This window comes from Camponotus floridanus, unplaced genomic scaffold (assembly GCF_003227725.1).
Source record: "Camponotus floridanus strain SB8 unplaced genomic scaffold, Cflo_v7.5 scaffold2, whole genome shotgun sequence".
NCBI lineage: Eukaryota > Metazoa > Arthropoda > Insecta > Hymenoptera > Formicidae > Camponotus > Camponotus floridanus.
The window spans coordinates 5,379,335-5,400,286 of NW_020229325.1; the positions used below are offsets into that span (position 1 = coordinate 5,379,335).

The following is a 20,952-nucleotide window of genomic DNA, read 5'->3' on the forward strand; positions in this document are numbered from 1 at the left end:
CATACCATGCTTGTGAAATACGTTAGAGAAAATGTTAGAAAAAAAAGAGAACTTTCTCTTAGATATAGACACCTTGCGAGAAAGTTTAATTGGAAGCCGCGATTGGGCGCAAGTTTTTAAATATCATGAAATAACTAGACTATAAATTTTCAGATTCTAATAAAGTTAATAAAGAGAAAGAGTTATTTCCATATATATTTAAACTCTACAACTTTCAATCGCTCGTCTCGCTCAAGAGCTATCGATCTCTGTCGACAGTTTCTTTCAACTTGGCTTCTAATATCTGTGCCTAAGGGAAATCGCGCGCGATATCTGATGTACGTATACCCGATGTACACACGACGTTTTATCTCCGCGATCGACGTAGTCGCGCGACGAAATACCCCTCTATAAAATTTTTAGTGCGCGTACGTATCAGGAGTAGCGCGCGCAAAATTGAGACGGGACGAAAGGGGGCGAGCGCAAAGTAGCGACACGGGACATCGCGGTGCAAAAAAAAAAAATCGAGAGCCTCCCATCGGCTTTAACATTTTTTCGTGCGAATGTGGAGCCTCTCCGAGTTCTACTCGCGGGCTAACCCCACCGCAACCCGACGATCAGATCGTAAAACTCAGCGTCGCGGTAATAACCACGGTAATAACTGGGCGCAATAACGCGTACACCGGGATATTCGAACGCGTGACGCGTCGAACAAAGGTGGTGGAAGGAAGCGGGACGAGAGAGAGAGAAAGGAAGAGGTGCGGCCTTCTGCCTCCTCCCGTCAAAGAAACATCCCGGCTTTCCACGTCCCGGTTTTCGCGTTTTCCTCTGCCATCGCGCTCACGTTTTCGCGTCAATGCTCGCGTAAAACCGTCCCCCCCCCTTCCCGCGTGCCCTCTACGGGGCCGTACGTCGGCGTCGTTACGAAGAGAGATGACAACAAAACGCCCGAGCATATCCAAGACAATGAGCGGCGATGGGCGTGCACCGCGCTGGTGTATACAGTAATACGAGGTTTCGTACACGTGCGCCGGAAGTGGGCAGATATCGTGTCGTGCCGCGTTAAACCGCGTTCTTGAAATGCTGTGTTGTAAGGCTGAGTCTCGCGAGCAACTTGCCGAAGAACATTCGAGTTTCCCGTTCTCCGAGTCTCTCGACGTGAGCTATTAATCCCCCCCCCCTCTCTCTCTCTCTCACTCTTTCTTGCTCTCTCGCTACGTTATATTTATTAGCTCTGTTTTATTAATTCCATTGCGCCAACAGCCTTTTTCCACGTAAATTAAGGATGTTTTGTATCCATTTTCAAAATAATGAGGATTTAATGAAAATTGTACAGAATGTCCTTACATATGGTTAGAATCTTCAGTACAATTTTTAAATTGATTCACTAAAGCGTTCACAAGTTATAAGGATTTTAATTTGCACCGAATTAATATGTGTTCTTATGGGAAACGTATAACCACGTCGATTCAAATGACAAAAACATATGGAAATAATATTCAGAATTTGTTTTTTTTTGAAGGATGCTTTGTATCCATTTTGAAAATATTGAGAATTTAATGAAAATTGTACAGAATGTCCTTACATATGGTTGGAATCTTCAGTACAATTTTTAAATCGATTCACTAAAGCGTTCACAAGTTATAAGGATTTTAATTTGCACCGAATTAATATGTGTTCTTATGGGAAACGTATAACCACGTCGATTCAAATGACAAAAACATATGGAAATAATATTCAGAATTTGTTTAAAATTTGCAAAAGTTTACATACAAAGGAAATATTTGGTCAAATAATATTATACAAGTACTAACTAATTAAAAAGATATTAAATATAATTCAATAAAGTTAGCCATGTATCTGTTACAAGACGAAATTCTCTGCCAAAAGTTAATCATTTTGATTAACAAAATTCGGAATATTTCAGTAAAAAACGCAATAAATATTTAAAAATACATCTCTGCACTGTAGCTAATTGTAAGATCAAATTGTAATATTCCACACAATTTCTTACTCAAAATATACCAAAAGTGGATATATTCATCAATATTAATTTTCAGCTACTTTTTGCTGGAATTGTACAGACAAAACATCCTTAAAGATTACCGCAAGCTAAATACACAATTTTATCAATGATCAAAACGATATTATTGCATGAACTTTTAAGAGCACATAAGTTGAGGGATGCTGAATATTAATCGACGCGAAATACTCTTCTCGAGAAAAATCTCGTATAATTTCTGTAATAATCCTTTCAGCGAAGGAGAGAAAAAGGTAGATGCATATAATACGAAATTTGATATTTTCACGAAAAACACCAAAGTGATGGATTCATCCGCCTTCATGAACTTGCGGCTACGTAGAACCGGACTGAGGTTACGTTCCTGTCTTGATATTCTGGAATACGGGGAACGGGATTCGAGTTCTCTATAACGTTACTCGGGTACCCACGGCGTTGCGTATTACGTATCACGTAGATACGCGGTATATGCACGCTTGGTATGCATTGGAAACCCAGTGCAACGGGCGCATTGTTACGAGGGGGCGCGAGACTGCGAGGGTGTAAGGGGACGACGGGGGGGGGGGGGAAGCGGCGGTGGCGGCAACGGCGGCGGCTGAGGTCGGTTGTAACGGGTTAGAGCGAGGGTGGCGAACGGTCTCGGTAGCTCGGGAGCGAGAGGGGAACGATCGGCTGGATTCCAATCAACATTTTACTGCCTGTAAAACTGTCCCATTTTGTAACATTGCTTCGTCGGTACCGGCGCCTTTAAACTCTGCGTAAGTTTCAGTCCATTACCGCGCCCAGCCCAGGATTACGCCCCGTCGCGCTTTAAGCCCGGACCGCCGGAAATAGAATCTACGCGCCGAATGTGTGACGTTTCAAAGGATACCGCTGTCGTCGTCCGCGCGAATCGTGCGCGCCAGCGATTTGGATCAATCAATTTTAACGAACAACACTATGAAAGTTCATACATCCCGAATATCTCTCTTGTAACACTGCTCCTCCAATATGGTACTCGTCACTCGTTCCCGCGAAACGAGACGAAGTCACGCTCTACGTTCGAGAGATGGAAACGATCGTTATCGCTTGTCTGTTGAACTTCAAATTACGTCGAAACATTGTGTAAATCGATGTGATACAGGACAATTGGGATAAAAACAAATATTAAATTGAATAAGTGAAGTGATCCAATATTTTTTAATGATTAATGAAATATATATTTTATTATTAATAAATTATAATTAATCTACGGCGATTTTATTATTAATAAAATATATTTTTATTATTAATATACCTTTTTTTATTAATCGTAAAAAAATATTGCATTTCATTTATTCAATTTAGTATTTGTTTTTCTTATCAGAATTTATACGATATTTCGACGTAACTTTATTAATAAAATTGTATTTTATTATTAATAAAAATATATTAATAATAAAATTATAATCACACAATTTTTCAATTATCTCGTAATAATCTATATAATTTTATTACCGGGGGGTATATAATATTGTGTTATATTGTACCAAGCATTTTCATTACGCTCTTCGATCTTCCTCTCTCTTTTTGCCGCTCATAATTTTTTATGTACGTATATTTTGCGCGTGATAGCGGGATATTCTTGAAAGTGTTTTGACGCTTTTTTTTCGAAATAACGACACACGTGTTCTCATGGGAGTCGTGGGTCCACTGTGAGATCTGCAAGTGGACGACGGGTCGTTTAATCCGATGCTTTTGCGAAGATTCGTGATGGGACAAGGCCATCTTCTCGCGCGGCAACATAACATGGTTCCAGTTACTGTACCATTATCTCCGGCTCTCGCGTGTGCACGAAGAAGAGCAGCAGGAGGGATTGGAAAAAGAGTCTTTCAACTCTGCCCCGAGGAACGCAATCGATGCGACATTATGGATCTTCGCGGCGGTATAAATTTCTGATCCCACGAGTGCGGAAAGAGCATCTATTCGCGAACATTACTGTCGTCGCTTTCCACCTCTCCTCGGCAGACATGAATAATTTCGGATCAACACCGAGTCGGCGTATCCTGGAAATCGGCACGATACGTCGAATGAGAAGCTAAGTGGAGGATTGAGTAATAATTAAAAATTAATACGCGGCAATTAAGGCGTGTCGAACGCGTGTCCGGAGCTTCCAACTACGCGACATATCTGATTTGCTGGATAATCCACGAGATCGGAAACGAGAGAACGGGACGTACGTATCGATCGATCGGAAACGAGAGATTTAGGCGTTCGTCGTCGACCGTTTTGTCGCTAAGAATTCGCAGTCGCGTAGGAAACGCGGTCGCACGACCCCTCGCTGGGTTCACAACCCTCGTTACGGTCCCCTTTACGGGTCGTACGTGCTCGCCGGCCCTTCGCGTAAAACCTATACGCCAACACGTAGACGAAAATATACGTCGGCGTTTACTATTTTAGATAGACCGTAGGAATAGATGCTGTGGTCGCCACAACATCGATGAGAAAGTGAGTCAGTCCGCGAGGGGTAATATATTTTTTATTGTTAATCTACGGTGATTTATGTCGGACGCATCTCCGTAACGTGCCTTTACCTCGCTGCCGTCTCTTCCAGCATCTTTCATCTCTTATATTGACCCCAACAATGGGAAAGCTACCTCGCGACCATCATTTATTTGTCTTGTATACAGGGTTGCTTCTCGCTAGTTTTTCTACTTTAGGAAAAATTGCAAAGGAACGATAGTTACTCTTCAATATTTTTATACAAATTTCAGGATTTGGAATTTAAAGGATAGATAGAACAATTTCTTGAGATTTTTTATTAATTTTAAACAGAGGTCTTTATACGTTTGAATTGCGAAAATTATAAAAGCAATCCAGCAAATTTATTAAAAAATTATAAAAGAAATATTAAGAATAAAAAAGCACTCGAAAACGGCGGAGCATGAATTAGGTTTACTTCAAAAGATATTTTATATATCTAGACACATATATATATATATATATATATATATATATATATATATATATATATAAAGTAATCTCGTAGATTTTCTATCCGCGCTTGACCGAGCGAAAGAATTCTCGTTTGGTCAGCAACGCGAATGTAACCCCCATGTCGCTTTATATTCATGATGCGCCGTGCCATCGCGGATTAGAATGTTTGCTCGTAATGTATCTCGTTATGAGGGGTAAGCGGAGGGCACATATAGCCGAGCCAGCCCATTTTTCGGACGTACGTTAACTCGCGCGGTACCACCCTTCTTTCTCAGTTTTAATAACTGAGCGCGCCCGAAACCGAGCCACGCGGCGCTTTTTTACGATGATTGCGTGCGCGGCTGCTTATCGAAATATACATTTCTTAGCCTTAGCCCGGTTCTCTCCTTCTCGTTTCTACGTTCCCGAAGAAAATCCGGGAAATCCAATTGGACGTCGCCGTTTTATGCGTCGCGCGCAAAGAGGACGGGTAAGAGGTCGGTTGTTTGGGGGTAAAGGGGAGAAAACAGAGTAGGCAGCTTTACGAGAATCCGGAGGTCGTGAGCGTAACTCCGGGCGTTTTGTACGTTTCTTACGTTTCGCGTAAAATCTACGCGGCCATTGCCGCCGCCAGTCGCCAACAGCATACGCGGAGATACGATTTTAATCCGCTAACAGCGGCGGCACGATTCGTTTGCGTTCGCATGATTTACAAAGCGAGCCAACGAGCAGAGGCCGAGGGGAGGACCGAGCGATATACGAGTATTTATGTGTATGTATGCGTAGTACACGCAGACATAGGCAAACACTCTGGAAATAATAAGCCCGCGGGTCTCGAGTCTCGAACAGCTATGCGCGAACATTAAATAAGCATCCGTCATAACGATCGGATCGGCCATCAACGTTCGACGACGTCTCGTTCGACGAGTACATCAGACGTTCTTACCTTTAAATGGCAAGCAGATGGGCACGAGGATGTAAAACGCGTTCGACGATAGAAATTTCTCGTTCGCGACACAAACGCTATACACTTCGCCCGCGGCATAAAGACAAGCTATTCCAACATTACGACGAATGCGAGAGAGATATTAAAGAGTTATCCGTTGCGCATTTTATGTACGATGATGGATCCGGCGCGTAAAAGTGTAAACAAATTTGCATTTATACCTAAACACTTTCAGCGTAATCCGTTTGATGTGTCGGGACGTGAATAAGAGGCGATCGGCAATGTAAAAAAAAAAAAATAAGAAGTCGCGCCGCAAAAATCAAAGATTGATCAGATTGAATAAAAAAAATGATAACCTTTGCGAAAGTCTTCAGCGAGATTTTATCGCCATGTTTCACCCGTGTATCTTTCCGTTGCTCTTCAGATTTTTATAATTCTGCTGTTTTACGAACGCGATTTACGACATTACAAATTCAACGATTGTAATTTTTACATAAAAATCTCATCAAAGAGCAGAGACGCGAATGGTAAGTTGAAGAGGAATCTCAATTTTAAAACAATAAAATCCTTTTTTAGCTTTTAAAAATGTTTATCGACTAAATATATCTGGATCCCTCGAGAGCAAATAGCACTTCTGCTAAGCAAACAGGGAGACGTCAAACAGCGAACGAGGATTATCATTGCAAATGCGCGGGCGAAAATAGCGAGCGTATTCCTTACATTTTAAACCGGGATCGGCGCGGCAATAAAGTTTGCCGTGATTGCGTCTTTGTGCATGGCATTACACTTTTCTTCGTAATGAAAGTATCTCGCGTAAGGTTATTAGGGAGACAATTCCATCCGGAGAGGCATGACATTCTCCCGTTTGAGGCAACATTGCAATAGCCTATGCAATTTCCTCCACAAAATTAATCCGGCCCACGCAAAGGGAAGAAATACTGTCGGGTATCGGAGGGGTTTCTTTTGCATCCTACAACCCCCGCATCTAGAGGGTGTTGCACACGTTGCAGGCGTGGGCGCGAAGCCGTGGCGACGTGCACAGCTGATGACCTTCTGCAAACGCGTGGGTGTTAATAGTGTGTTATGCAGTCGAGAAAAGAACGTCTTTAATCAGGAATGCGGAATAACGTGTCTGAAGCACTTCGTAGTAATCGGGACATTCCGTAGGTGTACGAAATTGACGTGTTCCGCGCGTGTTTACACGAGCGGAAAACCTTTAAAAGGATTCTCGCGACTTCAATAAAATACCTTGACATCTCGGCGTTCATTATATACCGAATCGGTCAAAGAAGATACGTAGAGCACAATATATGTGCACATATATTCTTTAAATAATAATTAAATATGCTATTTAATTAAACTTATCGCACATTAAATATATTTTAATAAAATAAATGTTATAATAAATATAAAATAAAGTAATTTTTATCGTTTATAATATATTTAAAATTTTTTTTCTATATTTTCTCTTTCTTGCATGCTTTTTACAAATCAAGAAAATATTTAAATAAGAAACGAAAGCAATTTTGTTCGTTGCAATTCGAATTATAATTAACATACCAGAATTCAATTTATGATTCTATGAAAATCACGGTAATAGCAATAGTATAAACGAGAATAAAAATATACATTAATTGAAAATATGCGAATGCTTCCAAGTCAACCGTCTAAATTTTTCGAATTATATAGGAGCCGTTCTGGCTTGAAAATCTCATCGCAATAATTTCCCATAGCTTACTGCTACTTTGATGTGAGCAAAGGAACATTGGCGACCGCCCACGGTGAGATTAAGACTGGCGTTGGATGTGAGAGAGACGCGGCGGATGTACGTGAAATGTAAACATTCCCGATGCGAAAAGGAAACGTTGCAAAGGACCGTTCGTGAAAGATCTCTGGAAGAAAATCTTTGATAAAATTCAGTCGCGCACAATGATCGATACGCGTTCTACAACGCAACTTCGTCGTTCCCGTGAACTTTGAACTTCCATCGCGCTTACGTAACACCTTTCCCACTGACCCGTGAACTTTCAGGTTCGACGCACTCCTCCTCCGCGTCATTCATTGTCCCCAGCTGTTTTCAATTATCGGAGAAATTCGTTTAAAGCCAACCCTTGCGGTTGTTAGTAAAAAAGAAAAAGCTTGCAAAAATGCCATCGTATATTTACGATCTCGCAATGTTTTTACCTCATCGGACTATCATCGTAGATACTCACGAAGATATTAATGGATACGCGATTAATTCACGAGAACGCATGCGCAATCCGAGAGAAACGAGCACGCGGATTCAACGTACGACGACGAATGAAAATAATAAAGCGACATTGACTGAAGCTTATTTTTATCGCGGTGACATATGTCGACTTGCATGATATAGGACGTTTTATCGATAGCATTTAACTCGATGAAATAAATGAGCGACGTCGGAGCCAAGGTGCAAGTTTGTTGCGACGAGCGGACGTTCGGCTGACGTGATTGTCGAAACGCGAGGGCGTATCCGGAGCCCGGCGTGTCACGAAATTTTGTACATCCTATCCCAGTAACGTCGTTCGATCTGGCGATCGCAGGCGTCGAAAAGCCTGCAGGACTTAATGCGAGACGACAATAATGCGCCGCATTATTTCCACGTCGCGACGTACAACCTGCAAGAGCGACGGCGATCGCGGAAGGCACGCGATGACCCAGACAGGATGGCGACTTCGTGGCGAAACCCCTTCTTTCACGTTCAGCCGACGATCCGATCTGCCCAGAAACCCTTGCGAGATCGGCGCCACCGCGGTTGCACCTGCATACGTGTATCTGTTGCACGGACTTGCATTTCCCGGAATCGCTTGCGGGCATACAATTTATTCCGTCGCGCAAAGTAAAGAAATCGCTACCGTTTGTCAACATGGACTCGCCTCGTGAGTACGGCACGGCTCTTATCCGACTCGGTAAATAATTAATCGAGAGACCATTTCCGGATCTCGTTACGTCATTTATTTAGCCGCTATCTAGCGTACATTGCGTTCGTAACGTCCATCGAGAACAAAGTTCACTATGACTCACGCCCGTGTTTGCCACGCAAATTGATGCAGTGGACGTTGATCTATATTGAGATGGGTGAATATTAACGATGATGCTTATTACTTTCTTACGACGTGCGTCGCGCTTATGACGCTCGTAATAGAAAGACTAATCTCATCAATATTCCAACATTCTACTGTAAGACCTCTCGAGAATGACGAGTCATTTATTTGCGGCAAATATTAAGTTAAATTGAATATTATCTGTATAATGTCGATTATTTACACGAAAAAATATCATATCGCGATTAAATATTATTTTCTATTCTATTTTATATTTTACATTTTAAACGATTAATCTCAAATAATTAACAATCTCGAATTCGACTGTGTGCTCGCGTGTGTCATTTTGCAACGCGAAAGAAAAACTTTCAAACACGCAGTCTCAAATTCTTGCAAGTTCAAAGTTTGCAAGTTTCCATCTGCTATTCGCGACTCACAGAATAAAAAGTCACCTAATTTGAATCATTATTGTGAGTTCTGTCGGCGAAGCCAACGCGCACACATTGTTCGTGATTAATACGAGGCTATTATGGTAAAGCTACACCTCACGTTCGCTCTTTTTATGCGACCGCTAAATTCCGCGGATTTTCCAACCGTCCAACCGTACAACCTACTGACTCTCTGATATAACGCACCATTGGCACGCGTTCGTCTCGTTCTGCCGAGAGCGCTTTTTCATCGAGCCGTCGTTTTAAGCAAATTAGCTGGGTACATCGACGATTTAAACAGCGATTGCAGATTTAACGATAATATTTCGAGCGGGCGAAAAATAGGAGTCACGCAGATCGCGGGGCATTTTAACGCGCCGTCGAAATAAATCGTATTAGAGGCTGAAAATGCCCCAAAGGACCGGCGCGACAGCACCATCCCCTCGATCCCCGGGTCGCCGACCCGTTTCAAAATCCCGTGGCTCGCATGGGGTATCGCAGACATTCGTAATTGGACACTTGCTCCCCTCTTGCAGCTCTCTGGCTTACGCACGAATAGGGGTCGATTTAATACAATTTGGGTTGCCTAAGGTTATCCTAATTTCGGAGCGTTTATGCAAATCCTCCACGAAAGACAGAGCCCGCGTTTCTTGACTCTCCCGCGCGCTACCATCTTCCGCACCCTCGATCTATCAATTTTTTTCCATGAACCGTCGTCTTTTTCCAAGTTTACGAGATTATCGCAATCAAGATCAATGGTGAAAAGTTTTGGCGGGAATGAACCAACAAATCATTCCTCGCGCAATTAAGTTATAGAACGTAAAATATCACAAGGAATTTGTCAATGTACCATTAACGCGTCGACATAATTAGTTTTGCGGTTGTGTTAGCATCTAATATGTACAAGTTGAGATGAGTAAAAACAGAATATTTAAATATGTCTTTTGAACAAAAAAGTACGTAGAATGCAATTTTTGGATGGTTCTAAATATTCCTAACACACATTTTAATATATCCAAATAATTAACTAAAAGCTTTTTATTTTATTTTTTTTAAAGAATTTTTGTTTCTATGTTTTTCGGATTTTTAGACCATTTATAATAATATAAGTGACATTATATAATATAATTGATGTTAGCTGTAATATGCAAAAAATATCATTCTACTAAAAAATTAACAATTTTATAACTCTGAAAAAAATGAGCAGAAAAAAATTACTCGTTATAGCTTCGTCTTTCATAACCATAAATTACATTTTATACACTTTTTCACATCCGGAAAGACAAGACAGAGAAATATGAATATTTCAATATTCCATTTCTGATGACTCTCTTTAATAATCATCATCATTAAACAAAAATTATACAGCTGTCAAGAATCGTACTTAAATTTTACGAATATCAATTCTTTGTAAACATATTCTTTGAATATTATCGAAATATCCACAGATTTCGTTAGAGAAAGAATTATAGAAAAGAGAGAGAGAGAGAGAGATGACGTGCATCTTTCTCTTTCTTCTGGCAAATCGGACATCGCGATTTCTGGAAATAAATTACGTTTTACAACAAGCGGAAGAGTCGATTGAGATTTCACCGGCGCCGCGATGCGAATTTGTTTTGGACAGCCGTGCTAGGCGCGACGTAATTTCACAATGGCTCTATGAAAGCCAGCGGGAAACTACGGGCATCCGCATTCCCACAGGCGTGTAATGCGCGTGACAGAGATGTCGCACAACGAGTACGCACGCACGCACGCACGCACGCACGCACATAAACGTTCATACGCGCGTGTAGGATCGACGAAGGCGAGGTGCGAGGTCAGGGCGCTGAACAGGACGTGCGTGTTGGCGCGGAATCGCGGGAAAAGTGCGGCGCCTTTCCGGGCGATTGTGTCACACCGATGACCTCGAGACATAATAACTGCCGTGATCGATGGCAATACCGAGAGCGAGAGATAATCGGGATAAGAGACAACCGCCGTTTAGCAATAACGTATGGCGCAATCGCGCTATCGATCGTCCTAATGTCCGAAAGGCTCGCGTGCGAGCCGCTCGCTGATGCGATGCATTTTGCCAGGCGCCTACCGGCTTCGTAAATTCGCCGCGAGCGAGATCAAAAGCGCTACGGGGGGGGGGGGGGAATAAAAGAGAACTCGCGCGTTCATTTAATAATAGCGAACGTGCGGCGCGAAAGAGAGCCGAACGTGCAATAATTATCTGGGTCAGTGGAAGCGCTACTTCCGCAGTATCGGATGGCCGCTCTTTGCCGGGAACTGAAAAGTGGATAATTCAAATAATGCATACGCAGCGTGCACGACGAGCGTGCCTGTCCCACCTGCCGGCGGTGATCAATGGATGGATTAAATAGTAAATCGTCCATTTACCGAAAAAAGCGAGCGTATCTAACCTCAATATCTCAATCGAGCGTTACTTCAATTAGCGTCGATTATATTTAATCGAGGAAGATATTGATTTTTTTTTCGCAATTCGAAATAGATACTCCACTTTGGATTTTTCAGTTCAGATATTTCAGGATGCAAAACACAGGCTTGCAATAATTAAGGAAGAAATTAGTAATAATTGAGAGCGACTTTCGATCGACAACTTTATCGATACAGATTAAAAACACATTTTCGTCTATAAAAATCGTAGCGCGCGGTGCGATATTTTTCCTACGGATTTCTGATTGCGGAAGGGTTAAACCGTACGAAATGCCCCGTCTTGGCCGTGTATCAATTTACCGGGCAGTTCGGTCTCGTAAACACGAGTCCCCGAGCCGTAACTATATACCATCCCTTGGGTTACCCCCGGCCGTGCGAGTCGCGTCGCGAGTCATGTTGCAATAAAATTCTAACAATATCGGAGGGCATCGATTTCTCGTTCCGACATTTCTCCAAGATGAGAATGCAGACAACGCCACTTTTACGATTGAAATTCATGCATATGCGTTCCGTGTTCTCATACATACACATACATCTCTCTCTCTCTAACATAAAGAAAGTTGTATACGGTTGTTTGTGTGTCCCACCCGTCGGAAAATACGCTCCCCGAATTTACGTGTCCTTACCGCACGAGCTATACATATTATTCCAGTTCCGAGTAGTCTCTCTCTCTCTCCGCTTCCCCTCTCTCTTTCTCCTCTGCTACTTTAAGGAATACCCCGAGGAAATCTCATCCCCCGTGCCACCGTCTATCTTAGAGAACGTGGCAGGTCCTCCGTTTTCCACGGAGGATGCGGATGTCATAAGTGAGCGAGAACCGGGTCAAACGTAGCAACAACCGTGTAAAATGTCTCCCCCCGCTTCCGTCGCGAAGACGAAGAGTCTCTCGCCCGCTCGCGAAACCGTTCCCGAGTTCTCGAATGCTCGCGTCTCCCGAGATTTTTACATCGATGACGAACAGCGTCGCGCTCTTAAAGTCGCCCGTGATTTTTGGCAAGCGCGACATTTCCATTTTTTGCGTGCTCGAAGAATACGCGAAATTTACACATCTCTTGGCGCGTTGCACGTAACAGTGATTTACCAAATCTTGCGCAGAACAGATTTTAGAAATAAATGTACTACATAACATATTAATAGAAATAAATATATAGAATATATAAATAAATATATTTCTCTTCTGAAATATTTATATGGATACTGGATATTTATATGGATCTTGCAATGTGTATTAGTCGAAACGTAAGAATTGGTTATCGTTTCGATCCGCAGACCGAACGGAGCCAAACCACCATTACCTATTACCTGCTACGGGGTTTAATTAACACGCGCAGTTTGTAATTCCGTAGAGGGAAGTCCGGACGATCTATTTAATTGTAAACTGGCTCGAAACACGGTAATATAGCGCATTTTCTTGCCGCGAAAGGCGTTCAGGACATGAGTTACAACGTAATTCTTCAGGAGGAGGATGGAGAATCCTTCGTAGAACTGGATGCTTTTGGAGCGGAAGATGCCAGGTGCAGCGCTGGACGATGAGGGTAAGAAAATGCCTTCGTCGTGGCAAAACGATGATTGAAATAGCCCGAGTAAAGATTCTAGAGCAGAGAAATAACGATAAGGGAAAAAGGGGGGGGATATCATTTGATGCGAAATTTCGTGACTGGTCCATTCGTCTCCGGCTTATCCTCTGCCACGTGCTTCTCTCGCCTTTCTTATCTGACAGCACACGCACTTTATCCGGTATCGTGGGATATCTCCGATCTGGCGCGAGAAAATCAACATTCGTTCATTCGCGACGTAAATTTGACATTACGCGATAAGAAAAAAGATGTGTGATTTACTTTAAGTTAAATTAAATCCCGCATGTACATTTTCTGTCTTTTAATATTAATCTAAAACATTATATTTCTATTGTTTGTATTCCCGTTGAAAATATTATATATATTATATATATATATATATTATATATATTATTTATATTATATATATTATTTATATTATATTATATATAATATTTTATATATATATATATATATTATATATAAAATATTATATATATTATATATATGAAATAGAAATAGAAAGAAATAGAAATAGAAAGAAATTAACTGTACAGTTAATTGCGTAAGATAATAAAAGAAAATAAAATACATCTAAATTTAATTACGATATCATATATTTATTGCAATACTTTGATTTTATTCGGTTAAATCGCGACTCGCATTTTGTGGATGCAGTCACTATTTTTCGGGTCAATGATCGAAGAATGAAGCTCGAACGTGCTTAAAGAGGAATTCTGGAAGGGAACCAGGTTGGGCAAAATTGGGACGAGCATGGAGAAAATGAGGCGTGAAAGGGGGAGTTGGTCGAAAACATTAGGAATGCCCGGCAAGTAGGAAGGAAATCAAATTTGCTTATGAATAGCGGCGATTAGGACTTAATGCCCCCTGATTTAGACCATGGCATTGTCAAATCCGTTCAGCCGTGTCATTGTTGAATCGGTTGAATGTCGCGGATGGACGCGACTGCGAAAGCCCGGTAAATGAAAAGATCGACAGATCGCGAAAACAATGGCATTACCCGACATTACGTAGATCGCGGGATACGTATTTATGCGCGCGATGTAGAGATCATTCATTTTAGCCCATCTAATTATATTCGCCAATCGCACATTTAGCATTGGAAAAAGGTAGGTGATCGCCGAGATTGTCCATGAAAGGCGAACCGCAACCGAGGTGATCGAAAGGGGACGGTCCCGCAAATACACACACGATAATCGATCTGTCGGAGACCCCACGATAGGGAGCACTATCGCTTATTTTTCTAAAGCATACACGTGACCGCGTAACCCGGCATACGCTGCATTTGAATACTGAAATTTCTTTTTTTGTGTATCGATAAAAAACCTGCACGGCGCGGACTTACGTTTATTGAGAGGAGAGAAAGGGAGAGGGGAGAGAAAACCTCGGTTTAAATCCAAAATTACAATTCCACGCGCATCCCCGGCCACCCTTTTGAGCAGCACGCTAGATACATATGCCGAATGGATTACTCGCGCCACGTGTGCCACGTGTCGCTTCTAAGAATGTACGACATTCATACTCTTGGCAATCGTAAATATCCCTTTTCGCTCCGCGTCTATGACGCGTTATTCGCCGGCTCTTCTTTGAAGTACATCGCGTTAATAATATTCATCGGTGATAATAATTTCGCGAGATTTGCCGCGCGTCCCTCGCGTTTATTCCGAGAAAAAGGGAGATCAATTTCGGTGCGCGTCTCGAGAATGGACTTAATCTTTGATAGAATTGCACCTCGCGTGTTTTGTTCACCCGGCCGTAGATATTTCTGCTGCAGATCACCCGCCGTTTCGCCGGCGAATTAGCACCAAAAGCCCAAAGCTGTTGCTCCGTCGCTGGCATATGAGCCCGTAAGTTTGTATAACGCGGCGTGTACACACATACCTACGATAAGGGACGTATAATCGGACGTGGAACACAATAGATTTCGTTCTACTCGCGCACCCGGCATTTCATCTTCCTTTCTTCCGCGAAGCATTATCATTATCGCGGTATCATTTTCCGTCACTTATGGTATCGCTCGACCCTTCGTAACGATCCCCTTCGGCCAAGCTAGAATTGTCGGGAATTCGAGGCTATAATCATTGAGTAAACCCTATGACGATTCGATAGTCCAACGCCCGCTTCCGGGTAATAATACACTTCACGTCCATCGAATTTATCGTCGTGACGTTTTCGCTCGTATCTTCAACAATATTAACGCTATCGCTAACGTATCTCTTCCTTTCTCCGTGCTTAATCTTCGAAAGATACGTATTCTTCAAGGCCTGAGAAAGCGTGTATTGTTAGAATGTCGCGTTGAATACTCGTCATTATTCTCGAGGCTGACGACATCGACGAGAAAATCGGCGGTGAACGATACCGAAATCTCAGCAGGGTATCCATCTTCGGGACCCTTTGCGAGAAAGGGTCGCGAAGGGAACGACACTCGCGGGAGAGGAGGGGGAGGCAAACGGGGAGGGCTAATGACCCTTGACCACGAGGCAAAAACTTGGAATTATCCCTAACAGATCCTTCCGTCTATAATGACGAATTCACTTATTTGACCAGGTGTTCCCGAATGTGCGGTTATCGAAACTATACATTAGAGCTAATGCTTTCATAACCAAAAATAACAAAGATGTTCCATTTAAATTGCTCGAGTATTACTCGAGGGAATTTTCTTAAGTAAACTGATAATTATGTACTATATATGATAATTATATATAATTAGTGTATTCGATACAACATTTATATATCGTTTCTTCATTTTTTTTCTTGCATTGAAAATGAGAGCGATTCTGAACAAGGAAACCTTGAACAAGTAGTATTAAAAATTGAAAAAAAAATTAAGTAAATTATTTTTCATCGAATATTAATTATTAAATTTTTATTCACTAAAAGTACGGAGCTGCTTAACAATATTTTTTATTCCATCATTTATTAATCGCATCCAGATTAAATTAGAAAAAATAAATGTGATGTTTGACACGTGACGCATTAATATAAAGACAAAATCCCTTACGTTTCGAAAACAAGAATGTCTCGAATCCTCGCGTTTCGTCGGCGGGAATGTTCGCGATTAGAGCCGAGTCACCCAATTCTTCAGAAGATTCGAGAGATCGCGCGGTCGTTACCGTTGATTACCGTCGTTACCATCAAATTACCGGACTCGAGCGCAACGAAATCGTCCGGCGGTATGTGGGTGCGAAGCAAGCGAAAAAAAGTCACTACAGCGAGATACGGGTGGCAGGAAAGGTGGTGAGGACGGGGGGAAGGGGGAGAACTGCAGAGAGTAGGAGGATAGCGACGTCGTGGTACGCGAGATCTCGTTAAAAGTGTCCTCTAGCCGTCGACCTTCTGCGCGCATTTCAAGATAACGGCGATGTAAGGGAGAAAAAAAAAGTGGAACGGCCCCGGAGAAAAAGAACTTGGAGAGGGGGAGAGGAGAGGTTGATCGTTCATTAAGCGATTCGACGAAACCTTAAAAGCTCGATTACCGGTCTTTATCGCCTTCGTGGACCGACCACGGCCACGGCAATAACATCTAGTCTCAATCATGGAAAACAGATTTTATGTCCAATTATGAGGATGTTCGGCGGTGACTCCGGACCGGGAAGCGGCGGCGAATATGATTCGGTCCACCACAGCGAGATGTATATGGATCATCGAGGGTTTAGTGGGCCCTAAAAATCCCAATTTAGATTTTACGAACAGCTCGGTGTCGGGGTTCGCGATTCGCCAATTGTGCCTGACAGTGACGTTTTTTTATCCATTCTACACACATAGAAAGTCGACGAAATGCATGATGCTTTTACGCGATGATTTTATGCTCCCGCGCGTTTACGAGCCATTGGATTACGGGGTGCCGAGGATCATGCGTGCATTTCGGATAATTCTAGATTAAACACGATTCCCATTAATTTTTATCGTGCAGTATATTATATCTATATACGCTATGAAAAAAAGGATAAATCGTAGCGTAAAAGTTTCGAAATGAAATCTGAAAATAATCTTTCAAGTCTATACCGAAGCTGGTTCCGGCGAATTTTTTTGCGCGCAAAAGAAAAGCGAGGAAGAGGGAGAGAGCTCGGTAAACCGGGGGCGGGCAGGGCGATTCTCCGGGGCGAAATACGCAAAAGTGTTTCTTCCCGTTTGCAACTGGAGGTGCAATAATGAAGGCCGAGTTCGCTCGTCGCGAAAAAGTACGGAATGCAAGTAACTCGGGCCATTCATAGACTCGTATTGCGGCGTGGAATAGATGGCTCGAAAGCACCCTTGCTAGGAGAACGCGAACCTAACCAGCCAACCGACCGACCGACCGAGCGACCGACCCCCCTCCACCCCCGCCAGGCCGGGGGTGGCGTAGTACTCGAGGAGGAGAGCCGCGTGTATCGACCACTGACGTCATTCATCCCCACTAAACTACGTCACGTATACGCTGCTTCGCCGTCGGCGATGGTGCTGGTGGTGGTTGACGCAGTGCCGTAGCGAGTTTCTGGGACGGGGCCGGACGGGGTGGGTGGGGATTTAGGATTTTAAACCGGGTGACGGCTACCGCGCTCTTTTATTGCGGGCTCACGGTGTTCTCGCCATAAATCCGATTATTCGCCTGATTTGACAAACATCAATTTTTAACTTCACGCGGCGAAAGGTGCGCGGAGACCTCGGGTAATCCTATCCTTTTATACGAGAGACGGCAGTTATACGAAATCGGATGCATTAACACTTTCGAAATACTCGAAAGTACACTCGCGGTCGCGTCGCTTTATGATCGCGTCGTGAAAATTTGCGGTTTCGTTTTGATAGCCATTTCTAAGGATAGTAAAGGCGCGGGAGGCGATGCGTCGTACGATATTCCTAGTGCATCGTTACGTTCGGCATTCCTCGTCGCTGCATCGTGACGCATGGTATATAATGATGGAGCATACGCGCGTAAAACGGAAATTCTTAGGTGTGGATACAATATGTTTCAGTAAAGTGAGACGTATGTTCGCCTTAATAACTGCACAGCCGTGTGCTGTAATCGAGACGCCACAAGTGATATACGTAGAGCGTGCGTTCCAGCGAGAATCCAATTTAGAGGAACAATTATATCTACCTTCGTAAGAGTTTCCACTTCCGCTGAACTTTATAGCGCGTGTGTCTCTCTCTCAGCAATGCATAAAATTTTAAATAAAATTCGTGTCTGTGAATAATATTTTTTGGTAAATTACACGAGGAGATTATCTCTTTGACCGAAGTCTCCTTTGATAAATTACCGCGTTTACAAGGATACTCTTGTGAATTCTTTGTCACGCTTGCGTGAGTGTATAAGTCTTGACAATAACAGAGATAAGAGATAAAGAAGATTGGAAATGCGAGAAAGGTGCGAGAGTACCACGATGCCACGGCCCTGAACCCGAGGGAGCTCGAGTGCAAAAGTATTGATCCGCTTCGCCCCTACTCGCAACTACCCCCGCCGTGTCCATCGTCGTCGTCGTCGTACCTTCCCGCCGTAGTTTCTCTCCGCACTTTACCACCCTTCGTCGCCCTTTCCCGCCCTTTCTGGTACACGCGAGAGAAAGAAGGACAGACACGAGCGCAGCCGTGAGGGAGGAAGGGGGGAAAGGGAAGAGGGGGTGAGGAGAGGAGAGGAGTGACTCGGCTCGACGAGGGGGCGAGCGCGGGAAAATTCGCCCTCCATTTTTCTCGCAGGACAGCAACACCGACACGAACCCTTCTCCGACGCAAGGAAAGGGCTGGGTCTTTTGTTTCTCCTCGCTTCGTTTGTTTTGCTCATTATCCGTCTCTCAGATCGTCGATATTCCATTACGTCCAGCGGCTTCCGAGAGAAAACAATTAAGACGTGGTGCATGAATCTTCGCGCTTTTTATCATTTAAACCAAATCGAACCACGATGACAAATGGCAAATATCTAATTTACTTGTAACAGAAACGAAATGTAAGAAAATAGTGAATTATATACACCAACTAACTAATGATCCGCAATCGAATACTTGCTCTCTATAATGGACTCTGTTCTTTATAATAGAATTCTTATTTAAATTCTTATTTAAAGTTATTTTTTAAAAGAAGAAAGAAAAAAGAAATTCAATTAATATATTTCGAAATTATGTAAGAAACAATGCTTATTTTTTTAATATAATATAAAAGTAGAGAATATATAAAATATTATTATTAATGAATATACAAAAATATTATTAGGAAATATACAATATTAATGCAATATTAATATTAATGAATACAGTATTATTATTAATAAATATATAATAGTTTTAATGTCTTACACTGAAAAAAGGACTAATTATAATTGCAGAGTAAAAAAAAATTGTAATTGAGATTTTTATTTTTATAGTTATTACTATTATAATGTTGATGATAATAACCTTATCTGTGGTAATAATAATTTTAAATATTTTAAATATAGACGCCGCTAAAAATAATTATATATCTATGATAATTACAACTATTCTTTATCAGTATTTCAAAAAAGAATTATAATATCTATGAAAGAATTTCAAGATACTTTTTAACTAGTTTTCTTTCAAATTTTCAATATATGCTAATTTGTCGAAAACTTATGATAGAAATAGCAAACGTTAACAGATATTTCAATGACAAGTGATAATTTAGCTTAATCGCAGGCAGTAGTATGCGTCATAAATCGTCACAAGCAAACTTATGAAATAATACGCTCTACAAACTATTCTTTCCGTTACGGAGCCGATCAGTAATCGTCCAATTCATACATGTCTGTAGTTTGCCCTTATTAGATTGTAAAACTGTACACATGTAAAACGGCGTACAAGTACAGTGTGTATGTGAGCCACACGCGGCACGTGTCGGCAATGCCGTGATAGCGCGGTTTCGCTTGATTTCTTCCACTCGCATATCGTATCCTTTTTTTCTCTCATTCCCAATTACCGCGATTTAAGTGTCTTCGTGTCACGCAACGCATCGTGCGTTTGCGCAAATGCGACTTGCCGTATCACGTGCATACGTGTTCAACGAACGAATTTCGTTTATTCATATATGCAAAAATCGAAATCCCTCTGTCAACGGGCGTGGAAGTAATAAGTTTTGCATAAATTAATTGAAACTTTTATTATATCACTACTAAAGATATTAAAACACAGATCGTTAAAATTGATAACGTCTAATTAACTAATAAAAGAGATTCCGCGGTATTAGAGAACATAATTTCTGGGGGCTACGAAGATGAATCGTGTGCTGTTACATATTCCCGCAACGTATATTACAACGTTTCTTGATCGCGATAATGTGACGCCGGTCGCTATCGCATCGGCGAGTGCATTATTCAAAACTACCTGCGCACAAAGCTACGATGCATCCCGGCCTAGGGCGTCCCTGATATACCGGCGCTCTTTACAATACGCCGTGTTATTATTTATTGTATTACATTATAGCGCATTGTATTCCTCGTGCGTTATTAATACCTGGATCGCGTACGAGCTGACCCGCATATTAATGGGAAGGAAAAGAGAAGAGTGAAAGATGGGGTCGTAGGTGGATTGAAAACTGAGAAACTGATACGCATTTTGCAAGGACATATTCCATGAACTTT

The 20,952-nt window shown here is 42.1% G+C and overlaps 1 protein-coding gene across 1 annotated transcript in view; it reads right to left on the bottom strand.

The window, feature by feature from the left end:
* The window catches only part of LOC105258854 (3-phosphoinositide-dependent protein kinase 1), a 298,992-nt gene that overhangs the window by 263,328 nt on the left and 14,712 nt on the right, over positions 1-20,952 (bottom strand). The window lies entirely within an intron of this gene.